This window comes from Mirounga angustirostris, unplaced genomic scaffold (genome assembly GCF_029215605.1).
Source record: "Mirounga angustirostris isolate CCGP_5_RB_7025 unplaced genomic scaffold, mMirAng1.0.hap1 SCAF_15, whole genome shotgun sequence".
Taxonomy (NCBI): domain Eukaryota; kingdom Metazoa; phylum Chordata; class Mammalia; order Carnivora; family Phocidae; genus Mirounga; species Mirounga angustirostris.
This window is the reverse complement of record NW_026991723.1, coordinates 39591481-39608211: the sequence shown is the minus strand read 5'-3', so window position 1 is coordinate 39608211 and position 16731 is coordinate 39591481. Positions and strand designations below refer to the sequence as shown.

The 16731-nt window shown below is 40.3% G+C and overlaps 1 long non-coding RNA gene across 3 annotated transcripts in view; it reads right to left on the bottom strand.

Moving 5' to 3' along the window:
- Positions 1–4609, bottom strand: part of LOC123849644 (uncharacterized) — a 67916-nt gene extending 63307 nt beyond the window's left edge. For all 3 annotated transcript variants that reach the window (XR_010407787.1, XR_010407788.1, XR_006792122.3), the window contains exon 1: positions 4406–4609. This is a non-coding gene — a long non-coding RNA (uncharacterized LOC123849644). The remainder of the gene's footprint in view (positions 1–4405) is intronic.
- Positions 4610–16731: the final 12122 nt, after the last annotated feature.

Below are 16731 nucleotides of genomic sequence, written 5' to 3'. Positions count from 1 at the left end.
TGTCAACTGGGGGGTCCCAAGCAAGGCATTTAATTTCTCTGGCCCTCAGTATCTTTGTCTATAAAAGAGATTAGCAATTTTCCAAGTTCTTGAGCACAAAAATTAATTTATTAGACAAAAATTCCGATATATAAAACAGATGAAAGTCATTCAGATATTAGCTTTCATTTTTCTAAGTTCAAATTCATACGATGTTGACTAGCCCTCCAGTAACCCCTGAGACCAGATAGATGAGAGAACCTCACTCTAGGTATAATGGAAACTTCAAAGAATGTTGATTCTCTGAAGATTTTATGCAACTGCTTTACCAGCCCTGAATGTCCAACCTCTGGGATTTTTATAAGAGAATAAAACCTTTAATGTTTAAGCCATAGTTAATTTAGATTTTCTTTCCATGCAGCCGAATCTAATTCTAACTAAGCAAGTTGTGTCCCCCTGCCTACCCCACTCCCCCCCAAAAAAGTTGAATTACTCTTGCATTGAAAGTACTGGCAACAGAGGAAGTAGGTGATTTTCTGTGCAACCTTACCTTCCCCACACTTTCCTTGACCAACCCCATCACTGAAGGTCTTACTATCTTCGCCACTCTCGCTCCCTTGTCCAGGGCTTAGAGAAGAGAGGGGAAGTTAGAATTGGACAAAGAGGAGGAAGAGGGTGAATGCTTACAAAGGAAATAGACCGTCTAAGTTGGGGCAGAATTTTGGAGTTATACACCTTATCCAACGCCCAAGTTCCTATACAGCTTTTACTCTGTAAGCTTTGATGAAGCATTACTATATAGTGGGTCATGTTACTCATGTAGAGATGGGTAAGACATTACCCATGCTCAAAATGAATGCATAAATTAATGGGGTAGCCAAGCACAGAAAGAAATAAGGGCTAATGCTTTGCATCTTCCACCACTACCCCCCGCAATTGGTCATCCAGTTTCTACTCATTTTCTGTGACAGGCTCTCATTAGTGCCTGCCTCCCACCTGTTCCCTTCCACGTGCACACAGCACTAACAGACTTCTCCATCTAAAAGACCACCCCACCACTCTATCCCCTTTTTCCTTGATAGCACTTTGCACGTTCTGACCTATGTTATAGTTTTTTTCTCTGCTCACCGACTCCATCCTCCACGGAATGAAAGCACTATGAAAGCAAGAACTCTCTTTTGTCCACTGCTCTCTTTCCAGTGCCTAGAATAGTTACCTGGCACATAAAGTTTTCAATATTTATTGCATAGCTGAATTTTAAGAAGGTTCTTTTTGCTATTGAGCCAAACCATACCATGATTACTTAAATTGATTTTACTTCACTGCATAGCCCGGATTCACTCTGTTGTATTTCACTTTATAATAGTGAAAGAAAGCTATCTATATTGACTGCTAATATCGTGACAGTAAAATGAGGTACTAAATGACAATGTCTTTCAATCAGTCCTTCGTAAGCATTCTGAAATCACATCAAATCACTTTAGTATCTTTTCCACGTGACAGTTCATCCATTACTGGGAGGCAGATATTAGCTTTCATTATCCAACCCTACTGCATCCTCACCAACAGTATCTTATTCAGCCTAAAATTTTGCAATTCCTTAAGGTATTTCTCATGTGGCTTATCATATCGCTTCATCATTCTTATGACTCCCTTTCCATTGTACCCTAATTTGCCAAAACTCTTTTAAGAATGCAGTGTCCCATTTTGAAAGTAATGCCCCCCTCCAAAATTTTGTGTAGCACGGTGTGGAACAAGACTCTCAAGTCCCTTTTCTAGATACCATGTTCCTAAGAGATATTCGCTTCTCTTCTTGAGCCATATTTTCCTCTTTCTTATATCCTAAATATTATGAAACGTTTAGTGTGAATGTAAAAATGACTATTTAATGGTTGGTTCCGTCCAATCCCTACCAGAGAAGCCCGGAGGAAGCAGCCTGACCCCCAAAGGGCTGAGAAGCACAAGGCTGGGGGAAGCAGGAAATAACTAGCCAGCCCAGAAAGGGCTCCCATTGGGAAGGAGGAAACTTCATCTGCTGCACAAAGTATAATCGTATGCAAATTACTATGGCTTCTACAAACACGTCTCCTAGGAAGTAACTAGCCTGCCTGTTCAATACTGACAAGTGTCTGAGGCTATTTCTGCAGGACACCAAAACATCTGGAAAAGAGGTAAAAATCGCCCAAATGTTTGAGGAATGGGAGAAATTGGTTCAGGGAGGTGGGAGCTGGTTGCAGCTGCCATAGTCCTTTTATGGCATTTTTATAAGACCTCACTGAACTTCTTATGTTTCTCTAGTATCTCAGCTACACACACACACACACACACACACACACACACACAGATCTACAGACCTGTGAAACTGTGAAGGACTTCCATAGCTTTTCTAAGGGAAGGGAAAGGATTTAGGTTTTTATCTTCAAGGTCCACATCAATGAAATGCCTCAGTTTGAGATGAAAGTTGAAATGGAATTTGGATTTTAATTTTTCAGTGGCTTTGAACCTTCACAACTTTTTTTGGCCTTAGACCAGAAACATGTTGGTTCCCATGGTGACAACCATCAAGCGCCTGTTTCTAGCCCTCTTAACTTGTATTCTGTCAGTTGTCTCATCTGCGGCTACCTGATCTCTGAGATTCTCTTGTGCTCTGTGATTCTGGGAGCCCGTGATAACACGGTCGTGGTCTCATGATACTGTGGTCATTGCTTTTTACCCAAATCTAACACTTTAACATAGTTCATAGAGTGAAATATTAAATTAAACATTAAAATGATGTTCCTCCATGGCATTCCCATTAGTGGAAGGACTTGAGGAAGAAAAACTATAGAGAATTATATATGGGTATGTCTCCATAGATATATACTTTCCTGCCAAAAATTGTATAGATTCCCTTCACTTTAGTTTACACTCGGTTATAATTGATTTTCCAATGGGAAAGAGACCTATCACAGTGGCTAACTGAGTGGGAAAGTCAATTCAGTCTTTTTTCTTCCTTTATTTTTTTTGGGGGGGTCATGAAGAATCCTACTGTGATAATTAAGGAAATCTCTAACGCCACTGAGGATGGGAAACTAAAAGAGCCTATTACAAAATATAGAAATTTATAGCACCACCTATTGGTTTCAAAATAAATATTGAATTTTTTCCCTACTTTTAATAATTATGAAGAATAGTATACAGTGACATGATTATTTTAAGTCTATGAAGATTAATTTTTTTTTTTTTTTTTTTACTTTCTAACGAGTGATGCTGTGGAAATTTCTTAAGCAAAATTCATAGTCCCGACTACTGCAAACTAAAGCTTTTCTATAGTAGGGAAATAAAGTAGAATTGAGATTTTTATTTATGCATGACTTGTGTTGAGTTGTATTAAATTTCTTAAGTCACGCTTTAAGTATTATTTCTAAACTGATGAAGTGTGTTGGGCTGCATTTTCTCTATTGGCTAACTAGAACAGAGGAGTTAAATAATGTCTGGCTTTTAGTTTCACCTATCATGTCTCTCCCTAAAAGCTGGAGGAGATGCTGAAATCTCTGAAAAGAATAAATTCTCGGGGCTCCTGGGTGGCTCAGTCATTAAGCGTCTGCCTTCGGCTCAGGTCATGATCCCAGGGTCCTGGGATCGAGCCCTGCATGGGGCTCCCTGCTCCACGGGAAGCCTGCTTCTCCCTCTCCCACTCCCCCTGCTTGTGTTCCCTCTCTCGCTGTGTCTCTCTCTGTCAAATAAATAAATAAAATCTTTAAAAAAAATAAAAAAGAATAAATTCTCAGAGCATCGGCTCTTCCAGACTCTCCCTCAGATATCTGATCTTTATTACCCAGTCCAGCTTCTGTAACAATGAGGGGGCCTTCACGGTAATCTCAGAAATGCTCCCTTTCCACTCTGCTTTAGCGTGCACCAGTCTGCCTCCTTTTCCAGAATGCATGATCCTTGCTAGGAACCACTCTGGAAAGAACCACTCTGTCCCTTTCCCAAACGTTAGGAAGCATATGGACAACTCTCTATGGAAACACCCATTCCCACCCTTGGGACGACTTGAGTATCTAAAAGGATCACTGTCAGAGCTTATGAACATATTTCTCTCTCTGACCTCATTTTTTTTTACATAGATTATTTTAAAAATCAGATTTCTCTTTTTAAGACTTAAAGGGAAGTAAAGGTCTTTTAGGTATCAAACATGACATCCTGCCCCTACTCTTCGCTGTGGACGAATAATCTGGAAAACCAAACTTCATACAGAGTGCCTCCGCATAGAACTGAAGGAAAAACAAGCCCATTTAGACCTCACATTAAACACAGGTTTTAAATAGTTTCTCCCCATCTAACCAAATATTCACTTCTCCAAAATTGCAACAGGCATTAAAATATGAAAACTGACAATATTTGAAAGCAGAGGAAAAGAAACCAAACAACACAAAAATAATACCAGATTTTAAGATGAGACGATCCGAAGAAAATAGAAGCATTATCTTCAGGGAAGGGATGATTAGGCTGAAGTATATAAAATTACATTTTTGTAAAAGTCAAAATTGTCAAATCATCTAAAATTCACATGATTCAGTCTAGTATGAAGTGAAGGGGGAAAAAAAAACAATTCGAACATGTTTGGAAACAAAAATGAAAGAGAAGAAAAGAGCCAATAATGTGTCACATGATTCGGATCGGAAGAATTGGTGTTTTGGGCTTTCTTAGCCAACACTGCGAGGCGGCTGCCCTGAGCTCCCTCCAGCACTGGTCTCCTGCTCTTTTCTTCACCATCATTTGCTGGTATTTTCATTCAAAGGCATTGCTTCTCACCAGGTTTCTAACAGGTAGTTGCAACTTGCCCACCTTTGAAAGACTAGCGGTCTTTAATGTCAGAGAATTCAAAACGAGAGCCATGATCTTACTGGGGGATTTTTTTTTTTTAATTGTTATTTTACCTTGTTTTTGAGATTTTACCAAGGTGGGGCATGGCCACAGCTTGATTAGACTCCGAATCCTTCAAGACCCATCTCATTTCATACTCCTCCACTATTCTAAACAGGCTTCACGCTAGGCAGCCTTCACACCCTCCCTGCGGGTCTCACTCGCAGAGCAAACCATAATAACACGCTTCCATGCCCTGGCTGGCTTTTTGGCTCAATGGGACCATTCTGTTGCCAAATCCTGCTTTGAGAGCTTCACGGGTTTATCCTTACATGCACCTCAGTGACGTCCGGCAGTTTGTCTCTTCCGAGCTCAGGTTCGTTTTCCGTGTCCTCTTATTGCTATTCGGGTGACAAAATGTCTACATCTGGAGGGAAAGAAACCCCTACTGTATTTTTTTTTTTTTTTGCCTTTTCCTCTGGAAAATATCATCCTGTTGTACACGCGGAAGAGAAAAATGTTAGTAATAAGAGAAGGAAATGAGGGGGTCAGCTGGGGCTGTTAGAGACAGTCCAGACAAAATTTAAAGAGGGAACTGTGGGGACAGTTTTTGAGAAAACTGGGTGATCCAAACTTTGAAACCTACAGCCCATTATCTGGACTCGGCTAAAACATACCAAAAAGCTTAGCTCAGACCTGCAAGGTTCACTTCTCTAAACATAAAATGAAGAAATGTGGAAGGTTTGCTCTTTCTCTTTAATAAAGCACATTAACAACCTGCTTTTGGGAACACAAATCTTTTTATGGAGTAAGAACTAGCTCTTTAAAAACGGGAAATATGTGTGGGGATGGTGTTTATTTATGCATACATAAATATACACACGCAATGATTATTAATATTTACATACACATACACGTATGGAAATAATTGTCTCAGAAAGTGGTTTAAATCTAGAAACAATTGGCAGACAAAGAAATGAAAACTGGGATTGGTCCAGTCTACAAAACCTACGAAACCATCCCAAAGGACAGTATTCCCAACAAGGGGGAGACTGATAGCATAATAATCCCCATAAAAATAACACGGGGGTGGAGGGAATGGAGGATTTTTCAGTATTTTTATGGATTCATAAGAAAAGTTTTAGAACTGAAATTCTTTCCAAATCAACTTTTATTTACATGTGCAAAAATAGATTGACAACTTTGAAAGAAGGGTAGGTAAGTGGGTGTCAGAGTCTTGGCAACTCATGAGAACTTAACTCTTGGGTGAGTGTTTGCCGGATGGAGGAAGAAAAAGACAGAAAGAAAGCCTTCCCTTCTGCAAAGATATTCCCACCAGGAACATGCCACTGTCCACTAACAGAGTCTGTGTTTTGTTCTGTCTGTGCAGGATTCGGGTTGATTTTTATCCCCATGCAACACATGCCATGGAATATTTACATGTTTGGGTACATCAACAAAGAGGAAAAAACAAAACAAAACAAAACAAAAAGACTCACACCACACACACACACGTACACACGCGCGCGTGCGCGCGCACATGCACACACGCACACACACACACAAAATGGGATTGTGCTCCTTTGTTTTGCATTTTCTCTAACGCAGATTGCGGTAATTATCTTCCTGGCTTTACAAGCCTTTTCTTTCATTCTAAAGGCAGTTTTTGGAATCATGTTACACTTAACTCAGTTTAACAAATAAGAGTTGTCTGGCAAAATGGCACCATGTGCTTTCCACAAATATTTGTGGTATAGGCAAGCTCTCAATGTTTTTATTATGCCCAAGGTTCTTTGGTTTTAAAGCAAGTGGAACAACGTAAAGGAGGGAGAGAAGCACGGATTTGGGAACTGGGTGTGTGTTGGATGCACTTTGCAGATCCTTCTGTGCCAGAGAGTGAACGAGGAAAAAGATACATTTTAAAAATAACCGGGGGAAGAAAAAGAGGGAAAAAGGTTTGGAGGCATTTAGCAGAGCACAATTTACCCTGGCGTGAGCTACAGGCTAATGATGGAATCATAACACTGGGAGCTCGCGGCCCCAGGAGGCTGACAATGCGCGCACTGTAGCTGGTGCGCGTCCCACGTTTGCCGGGCTCTGCAGTCTGGACAAAGAATTGTGGAAGAGAGGCAAAGTAGGGAAGGGGTGAGAGAGAGAGACTGCACACAAGTTTGCAGTAATATAAATACACATACGCTGCGCTGCAGATGTTCCTCATTGGCGAAAGCTGGCACGTAATTACGCTCTGTGCTTCATAATATTTTAATGAGCTTTTTCTCCAAATAGCAACGAAAATGAACAATAAGAAGCTCTTAGGGAGGGAAAGTTGGTGTTGTTTTTGTCCCTGGGAAAAAAAACAAAAAACAAAAAAACCTCTCATAATAGGTTATATTAGAATGGCAGAAAAAACACTGCTCTGGGTTTAATAAAACTGAATTGAGTCTAAAATATGGTTCTTGAAGCTGGTTTCCTTTTTTCCCCCCTTCATCTTTAACAGTTCATTCAGGCTAAAGAAATAACAAAACAGTGGTTATAGTGTAATTCTGGTTGATTGTTTCTCTCTCCCTCTCTCCCCCTTTCTCTCTCCCTCTCTTCCTCTTTTTAGGGGAAAAAAATCTTAAGTGGAACTGTTGCAACAATGTTGTTAATATATTGTGCCAATTAAAGTCTTGAAATAAATAACAAACCACTTAGTATGTGTTGTAAATGTGCTGATTTAAGCATTGTTATGCAGAGATTACATCTCTTCAGGGGATGGATGACTGGGTCCTGAACGGAGGTTTTCTCTTTGAGTGTGTGTGTGTGTGTGTTCCCTATTCTTCTTCTTTTTATCTTGCTATAGGGTAAATTCCAAATAAAAAATGAAGAGCCCACGTTTGTTATCTGCAATAAGGCAGCCCGGTTTTAGCATTGCTAACCCTACAAAGAAAATAATTATTTTTGGTTGTGTTCAGTATCTCATTAAAAACAAAAACAAAAACATATCTACAGCAAAATTAGAGTGTGTACCTTATTTTGAGACGTAATCCTTTGGATGGGTTCTTTGCACACAACTTTTTTATTTTAGGGTGAGCTGAATGAGAGAGTTTAGGATGTGAACATGTGAGTAGTAAAATTATAATAACAGTGAAGATGTAATAACTTCTGAACGTTATTTGGGAAAGGAAAACAAAATTTCTACGTATAAAATATCGTGTATGCAGTAGGCAGCACAGATACTGTCTTTTCTAATTTTTGGATTAGAGATCATTCATTTTTATTCAGAAGGACCATTTCTCATGTAAAAATCCTATCATTTACTGAGTTGGATGTTTTTATTACCTACCCAATAATCCTAACCTCCTCCCTCTTTTTATAAAGCAATTGTGGTAGGTGTATAGATGAAGGATGGAAGTAAATCCTCATTTCAGGGGGTGCATCGGACCACTAGGCTTAAGTAACTCAAATTTGTTTTCACTTTTTGCATTTTGACATTAGGAAATAACAAACAAAAATAGTGGACCCCCCAGGGATCTATCCATAAGAAAGTAACTTTTAGGAAAGTTCATTTAGAGACAACTTAATTGCCTCCTCTCTCTTTCTCTCTGCCTTTGGAATGTAAAATGTTGATAGGGAAGACTGGAGGCCCTACAAAACTCGCCATGCCCTCCAAATCAGAATTTAAATGAAACTGAATTGTGATGAGTACAGTTTTAGTGTCAAGTGTATTTTAATTTTTAATTTTTTTTTTACAAGTGGATACTGTATACATGACAGTTTTGTTAACTTAATTGGCCAGAATATGTTAACGATCTGAATATCACTCACTGCTATCCTGGATAAATGCCCTGCATGTGGTAGATCTTTATATATATTTATATACATATGTATTTATGTACTGATTTTACAAAGGAGTTTTCTGTGTACATAGATGAACTTACATGAAAGGTACAAAATGGGCACAGGGGGCTTTTGGTGAATTCTGTGTCCAATAAAGAGCCTAAAGATTTAGGCATTTTTTAAAGTAAAGCAGTTTGATAAGAATGAGTTAAGCTCCATGTGAGTAAAAGCAGTTAATTAAATAAGATGTAGTATCGCTGTGTGCTTAAAAGCATGGACTCGGATTACATGGAATCAAATCCTCGCTCGGCCACGTGCTAGTTATGCCATTGAGCAAGTTGATTAACTGCATCATTCTCAGTTTATCCACCTAGAAAATGGGGACGATGGTAAAACCTTCTTCCCAGTCTTGTTGTAAGGACAATATGAGTTAATATATGTAAAATACTTAAAACAGCACCTGGCACATAGTAAGTACTGGAAAAGAATTTGCTATTATCATCACCATGATTCTTACTATTTAATGAATCCAGGATGCTACTATTAAATCTCTCTGCTTATCAGTTGAACTGGGAATTAGAAGTCCTGGGTCTCGGCTCGGGCTCCAACATTGGGTGGCTTTGTGCTCTTCACTCAGCCCATCCCAGTCTTCTGTCTACTTTAGCTATAAAATCAGGGCGAGTTGGGAGATGACTCAGGAGTCTAGTTATGTGTTAGAACATAATCCTTTTAAAATAATTCAAAAGTTCTCCAAGAAAGTGGATGTGGATAAGCTCCGTCTAGGCCAGGGGGGTCGGGGAGCATCAAGTCTGTCCCAAGACACTGAGCCCGAGAGAATTTTCCCTCCTACAGGTAATGCGACTGGGTCCTCTGTCCAGACAAGGTGCCACAGTGTAAAATACTGGGGCCACCTTGGACAGCTGAGATCGTTACGGTGTAAGGCTGTGTTTAGAGTCCTGAGTCTCAGCTCCTAATTCTCTCTGGAGAATAATCGTTACTTAAAATTCTGCAGCTCCAAACCTGCTCTGCGACAGACCACAGACCCATCTTCAATGATATATGGCTTCCTCTCTCTGGTCAATCAGGCTTCTTGGATCTCTAGAGTACTTCAATCCCTTCCATAAAATTAAATTAATATTTAAAAACAACAACAAGCTGAGGTGTACGGAATGCCCTCCTAGGAGCTGAAGATGCATTTTCTGTTTCAGTGGGGTCACTCCTGTCCCCACCATTGTCAGTGATACCATTCTGAACAAAGTGCTTCTCAGCTTTCGTCTGTGTGGAAAATAAAATACCCAAGCGTTACAAAGTTTCGCTAGACACCAGCACCAATGGTCTTTACTGGTGAGTGAGTGTTGCAGATGTCCGATATTCTATCTGTCTAATAATAGTGACACCTAACAGGTCCTGAGCACTTACTCTGAGCCAAGCTACTTTCTAAATGCTTTCCATATTGTTAGCTTGTATGTTCCTCACCAAACCCTCCAAGGGCATTTTTATCCCATGTTCCAGACGGAAAGCAGGACCGAGAAGCAAAGGTCACGACGTGATGGCCTGGCATAGCTGATGCTAGAATCTATGCTTCCTCTGACTACAGCACCCAGGCTCCGAGCAGCCAGGACCCAACCCAGAGATAAAAACAAAACCATGAATCTGGGGCGCCTGGGTGGCTCAGTGGGTTGAGCCTCTGACTCTTGGTTTCCGCTCAGGTCCTGATTTCAGGGTTGTGATCTCAGGGTCATGAGATGGAGCCCCACATGGGGCTCTGTGTTCCTTCAGGAGTCTGCTTGTCCCTCTCCCTCCCTCTCTGCCCCTCCCAATGCACGCACATTGCACAAGCTCACACTCTCACTCTCAAATAAATAAATGGAATCTTTTAAAAAAAGACAAAACAGTGAATCTTAAAAACAAAGTCAAAAAAGCTTCCCAACCAGGTAATAGGATTTAGGACTACGAAATCAAACTAGAAAATACATCTATTTGTCACCTACTAGTTTTAAAAATAATAATGTTTTGCTATCTGAATTGTGATTTCACATCTTGTTCTGATTTGAAATTCCCAGTGCCTTTGAGAAGTGAGGAAAACCCAGGTTATTGAAAAGTATGAGTTGGCACTTCCGTCTCTTGCCCATAATTTCTACTTCAGGTAGTTTCTAAGGGAATACACGCTCCACTACTTACACACTAACAAGCTGTGTAAGAAAACCCACTAGTTCCTCTGAGGGTACCAAGCCTAGATGTATTCAATTTGGTAATAGTGGGGGAATCTCTGGTTGCATGGGTCTTATGGGTCCTCCTCAAACTGTATTAGGGATGGATCTCTAGGATTCTACCACTGCCACCACATCGGTTAGAACCTGCTGGTTCAATTCATAAAACCAAGACTAGCCCCTTCAACATTATTGGCCAGGGAGCGAGTGATCCCTTCACAGAGGGGACAGGCCCGCTGGACTCGTCACAGCCACCTGGTCTAGCCATCCTGCCTAGGCTTTGATTCTCTCCGTATTTCCAACCTTGGGAGACTGATCTTCTACTTTATTAAGCAAGGCAGAGGAGTACATAGCTCCATTCAAGAAAAAAGAAAGGGAAGCCCATTGGGATTTGACATTGTGGTGGAATTTCTAAATAGTAAATGACTTAAATCTGGATTGACCCTGAGTATGTACAGCTTCATGTTGTCCTTCCATAAGAAAATTAAAGAGACATGAGTGTGCGCCTAAGATATATTTTAATATGCATTTTAGTGTCTTTTTTAGCTTTGTTGCAAGAAAACAAATGATAGCAGAATTAACAAAAATTGGGGTTCTCTGTTGCTATCAACTATAGCTCTATGTTTCTTTCTTTTTTAAAAAAAGATTATTTATTTTAGAGGGAGAAAGAGAGTGCGTGTACACAAGCATGGCGGGGAGGGTCAGAGGGAAAGAATCTCAAGCAGACTCCCCACTGAACTCAGACCCAACAAGGGGCTTGAAGTGGGGCTCCACACACGGGGCCTGATGCCAGGCTCCATTTCAAGACCCCGAGATCATGACCTGAGCCAAAATCAAGAATTGGATGCACAACCCACTAAGCCACCCAGGTGCCCTTATTATAGCTCTATGTTTCAATGGCTTTGTCATCCAATCTGCAATGGCTTAACGCAAGACACGTGTTCCCAAAATCTTGATTACTGTTACAGTATCTTAGAAGCTCAATATTTAAGGAATTCTGGATTACACTGGAAACAATGTGAGCTATACATGTACACTGCATGCCCTCCCATCACAAAGTAGTATGCTGGGGAGTCATGCAGGCAAGTCTAGATTGCCTTCGGCCAGGCGTTTCAAGTCTAGGATTTTCCATTCACTTCTTCACTGGTGATATCAACTTTCAAAGTCTGGTGAACCCTAGCTCCACCATTTAAGAGGAGCCTGAATTGGGGAGAGTTACTTAAAAGTGTTGAGCCTCAGTTTCCTTATCTTTAAAATATGAACAATAATTCCTGCCTTACAGCATTGCAAGGATGAAGGAAAATGTATCATTCCCACCAGAAGGCGTGGCTCATAGTAGGTGTTCTGTAAATCATCTAGCCACTCTTTCTGTAATTATTATACCTTACATTTTCCTGATATTCTATATCTGTTGCTAATGTCATGTAAGTTCCAGTCAAGCTCATCATGATTGCATCGTACAGTTCTACTTTGGCCAGACATCAAATAATCAAGTGGGGAAAATTGTACAAAAAAAATTAAGGTTTAGGGAGTGAGAAAGAGAAGATGAAGGGAAGAAAACTGTATTGTATTCCTGAAACTGGAAGTTAAGGGGTAAGGGAGCATGATGGAATGGTTTGATTTTCAGCATTAAGAGGCAGCACATTGCAAGGCAACTAAAGAGAAGGAGACACGATATTTGGGATTAAGTTCATGGTCTTGGAAGAGGCCCTTTTTCAATAGGACTCTGGCAAATATCCAAGTACATATAATTCTAATTACCTTTTAATCAATGAATATTTATACTTATGAAAAGAGCCTCTAGGCATTGACTTGATACCTATATTGACTTGATGCCTTGATGTCCCCACAAACAAAACAAAACATCATTATGAAGATGATCTTGTTGTTATAATTGAGTAGATTAATTTTAGCACACCCATCCGAATGCACACTACTCCAACACATTGAAAAAAATCTCACTAAAATTTAGGAAAATCTTGTAAAATAAGGCCTCCCTCGAAAACCTAATGTGCAATGTGCCAATTCTTTCCATTGCCAGGGGAATGGGAAAGAGTGTGTATGGGTGTGTCCCTAGACAAGCAACCCAAGAACAGAGCTTGAGAAAGCTGAGACATAGATGGCAAATGTCTGGGCTGTCCTTCCTGGCACAAGTGTTTGTGAGCAGCTCTGTCTCTCATGCAATGGAGTCAGCTGGATAGGAGCCTGGTACGTTACATATGATAAAGGGAAAGGAAAAAGTTGTTTCCCATGGAGAGTATGAAGTTCAGAAGGCAAAAGGAATCCGGAGGAGAGACTTTCAGGCCCATGCCATCCTGTAGGTATAACATAATCCTATTCAGCTCATAGGAGGATCCTCTCAGGCTCTAACCTGTAGTATCTTGTTCTCAAGGTGCTAAAAGGAGCTTCTTTAATGGAAACCTTATACGTGTTTTCCCACTGGGATGGGCCCCAATAGCAAAGAAAATTTCCACTGTTGTAGTTAGAGAATATAGTTTGCTTTTGCATGAGGAAGAGAAACAGGCTTAATCTGAGTGACTCCAAAACACCTCTTGGTGAATGTTACTCAGAGGCCAAGTTCAACTCAATAGAAGGAAGAACTTTCTGACAATTAGATCTATCCAAAACCCGAGTGGGCTGGAGATATTCCAGCCAAGGCTGTAGGAGAACTTGTTGGACATGTTCAGGAAATTCATGCCTTGGAAAAGTGTTAGGCTAGACGCCTGAAATTCTCTAAAAATATTTGATAAAAGAGTGGAAAAAGTCTTGGTATCAGGACACACTGAAAAGCAAAGTTGCATCAATTCTAAAATAACACATGGAACGCAAAGCTAAACTGCTCTGCTTATTCTCTCTACCATCCCACTCAAAAGCCCTGCCATTAACATGTGAGCTTTGTGCCAAGAAGATAGGAGTCTGCACTGGGGACAACGCTCGCTTCCAGTGACTTCAGGCGAAAGCTAACTGGAAGGAAGACTCAGGTGACAGTTAAGCCACAAGTTTCTAGCGGCCTGGAAGCACACAGGTTTATTGGGCTCTGGAAGGATTCTTCCCGTGGCCGGTGCAGGTCCCCTCCACTGCTTGGCAGTGACCCACAGAGAGCATAAGGGGGTCGTTTTCTCCCATCTTGTAATAATTTATTTGCTTTACCACTCTTAAGGGGATGACTTTTAGTTCAAATTATGCCAAAATGGTGTTTACTATCCTGATTATAAGAAACATTGGTGGTTTTTGCTTCTAGGTTTTTGTTATCTGAATGCCTTAGCCCCCTTCTCCACTTGGCAAACTCTGACTGATACTTTAATTCTCATCTCTTGATGGCATTTCCGTGAATCCTTACCTGGATATGTTCCCTCCTCTGTGCTTCTACAGAGCTGTGTATAGATCCCTACCATAGAACATATGGCCAGGAACAACTACAAAATTTGCACAACCCAGGACAAAATGAAGATGTGAGGTCCCTTGTTTATAAATTATTAAGAATTTTAAAATGGTGGCATGGAGCATTAAACCAAATGTAAGGGCTGCTAAGCATGGGGTCCTTTGTGACAGCATAGATTGCATGTCCATTAAGCCAGCCCTACTTAGGACACTGTAATCCAATTCTTCGTTATGTATTTTGGGTTGATTTTGGTCTACTAATCACCCATTATGTGTGTGTGTGTGTGTGTGTTTGTGTAGAGTTCCTTCTCCTCTGCTGTATATTGCCTCAGTGCACCTAGAAATCAAGGTACCCCACCCTCTCCTTCTAAGGGATAGGCCCACGACTAAGCTCATGACCCACAACTGAGCTCATGGCCCACGACTAAGCTCATGCTCCGTTAGCCCGTCTCTCTCCCTCTCCCTCCTTCTCTCCTTCTTTTCCCTCTCTCTTTCCTTCTTCTAAGACTTTGAGTCTTGAGAACAAAGATGAAAGAACAAGGGGGGAAAATGGAATGCATTTGTTCACTTGTGACGCCCTCCAAGACTGTTGGAGAGATCCTGAGACTTAAACTCTTGGTTTTGTTAGTTCTTCCTCTGTTTTCAAGCCTGATTCTCCAGCCTTCTAGTTGATCCTGTGAGTATCCCAATAGCTTTCCAATAAACTTCTCACCTGCTTAGGCAGCCAGAATTTGTTTCTGTCGCCTGCACTCAAAGAACCCTGTAAGTGATAGATGTCATTCACTCACTGGACTGTGAGTTCTTTGATCTTATTAAAATTATAGCATGCATTCATTACGTAAATATGGCATAACAGGAAAGTGCGAAGTGCTTCACATATCATTGTTCATTTAATCTTCACAATGAATATTCAAGGTAGGTGTTCTTGTCCTCACTTTTCTCATGATAGAAATCAGGTTCTAGAAGATGAAATGATATTCCGAAAGTCTCTCAGTTACTTCGTTGTGGAATCAAAATTTTCAGACTGCGTTTTCTTCTGACTCCTAAGACCAAACTTTCCTAAAATAATATCTTGTTCCCTTTGTGTCCCCATTTTCTAGCACACTGCTTGGCCCACCATGTTCCTTATGACTATTCAGTGAGTGAGAGAATAAATAAAAGGAGCAATATTCATACCCATGCCTTCATTCAGTTTCAGTTTATAACCAGTACATAATGGCCTATAATTATAAAGTCAAATTTTTATCTTTTGCCTCTCTCATCATAAAATTTTATTTGCCATTTACTACTATGAAAACATTGGCAGATCCATCACTTTTTCTAAAATGGCTTCCCATTCCTACAGTATCAGTTTATTTCATGATTTCTTTAGCCATTAACCGTGACTGCCACTTGCAGATCAAAGCACAATTATAGGCACAAATATAAACCAATTAAAGATGTCCAAGGAACAAAGGAAGCGACTTTAACTCTCTTGACCTTGACTTGAATAGAGACACTCACAAAGTATTGCCCTTTAACCAGAAGTAGTTTCAAAATCAATAATGCAGATGATATAAAGGTACATGGAGGCTGAAAAAATATTTGCCTAAAAATGTAATTGTGCCACAGTATGCAACTGCATTGAGGAGAACCAGAAAGACAAGGAAGAGAAGTTTCATATTCTACATGGGATCTCTCTCACTATCGTCAAACCAAAGGAAATCTATTGGGCAGGTAAAAACAAAAGCCATTATTTTCCCCCTTATGTATGTCTACATATTCAATGTAAATAAGATGTTACTGAGCAAAGGACTGATCTTTACTGTTCCGCGTACAGGTTCAGAGGTAAAAAAAAAAAAAAAAAAAAAAAATCAATTACAAAAGCTTCCAAACAATGCAAACAGCATTAAGCACAGTAATTATAAGATAAGCACTGAAGCAATTTTCAGTTGATTGGGTGTAGGTGTGCAGAAGTAAACCTACAGTTTGCCTGCTGGTGCAAGAATAGCTTACATGCCAATTAGTGGTTATTGCTACTAATTATTAAAAACATTTTTAAGAGTAATTAAAAATTAAATGCACCTGTATGATGGCTCATAACTGTGTTGTGGTAAATTGCTCAGATTTTCCATATCAATCACACAGGAAATGCTCAGTTAGATGGAGGAGCATTATGACACCCACTCTCAGAAGCCAAGCTACATATGCGTGTGCCCTCCACACAGAAGCATTGCTGGGATTTAGTTTTTCTGCTCAAAAGTTTCTATGAATAAATGCTACCAGGCCAAGCTAATGAAGACAAGAGTTGAGGGTGTAATCCTTTACTCTGGACATTAGTGATATCTTCCTTGCCACAAAATACTGTTGAGAAAGGAAAGAAGGAAAGATGGCGCTCAGCCTCATCTGAGACCTCACTTCCCCTCTGAAAAGCTGTGCCAGGGAGGGTAACTTCAGTATTCTAGAATAAACACTGGAACCCCTCTCTCGTTTCCACTAGTAACCAGATGACCAT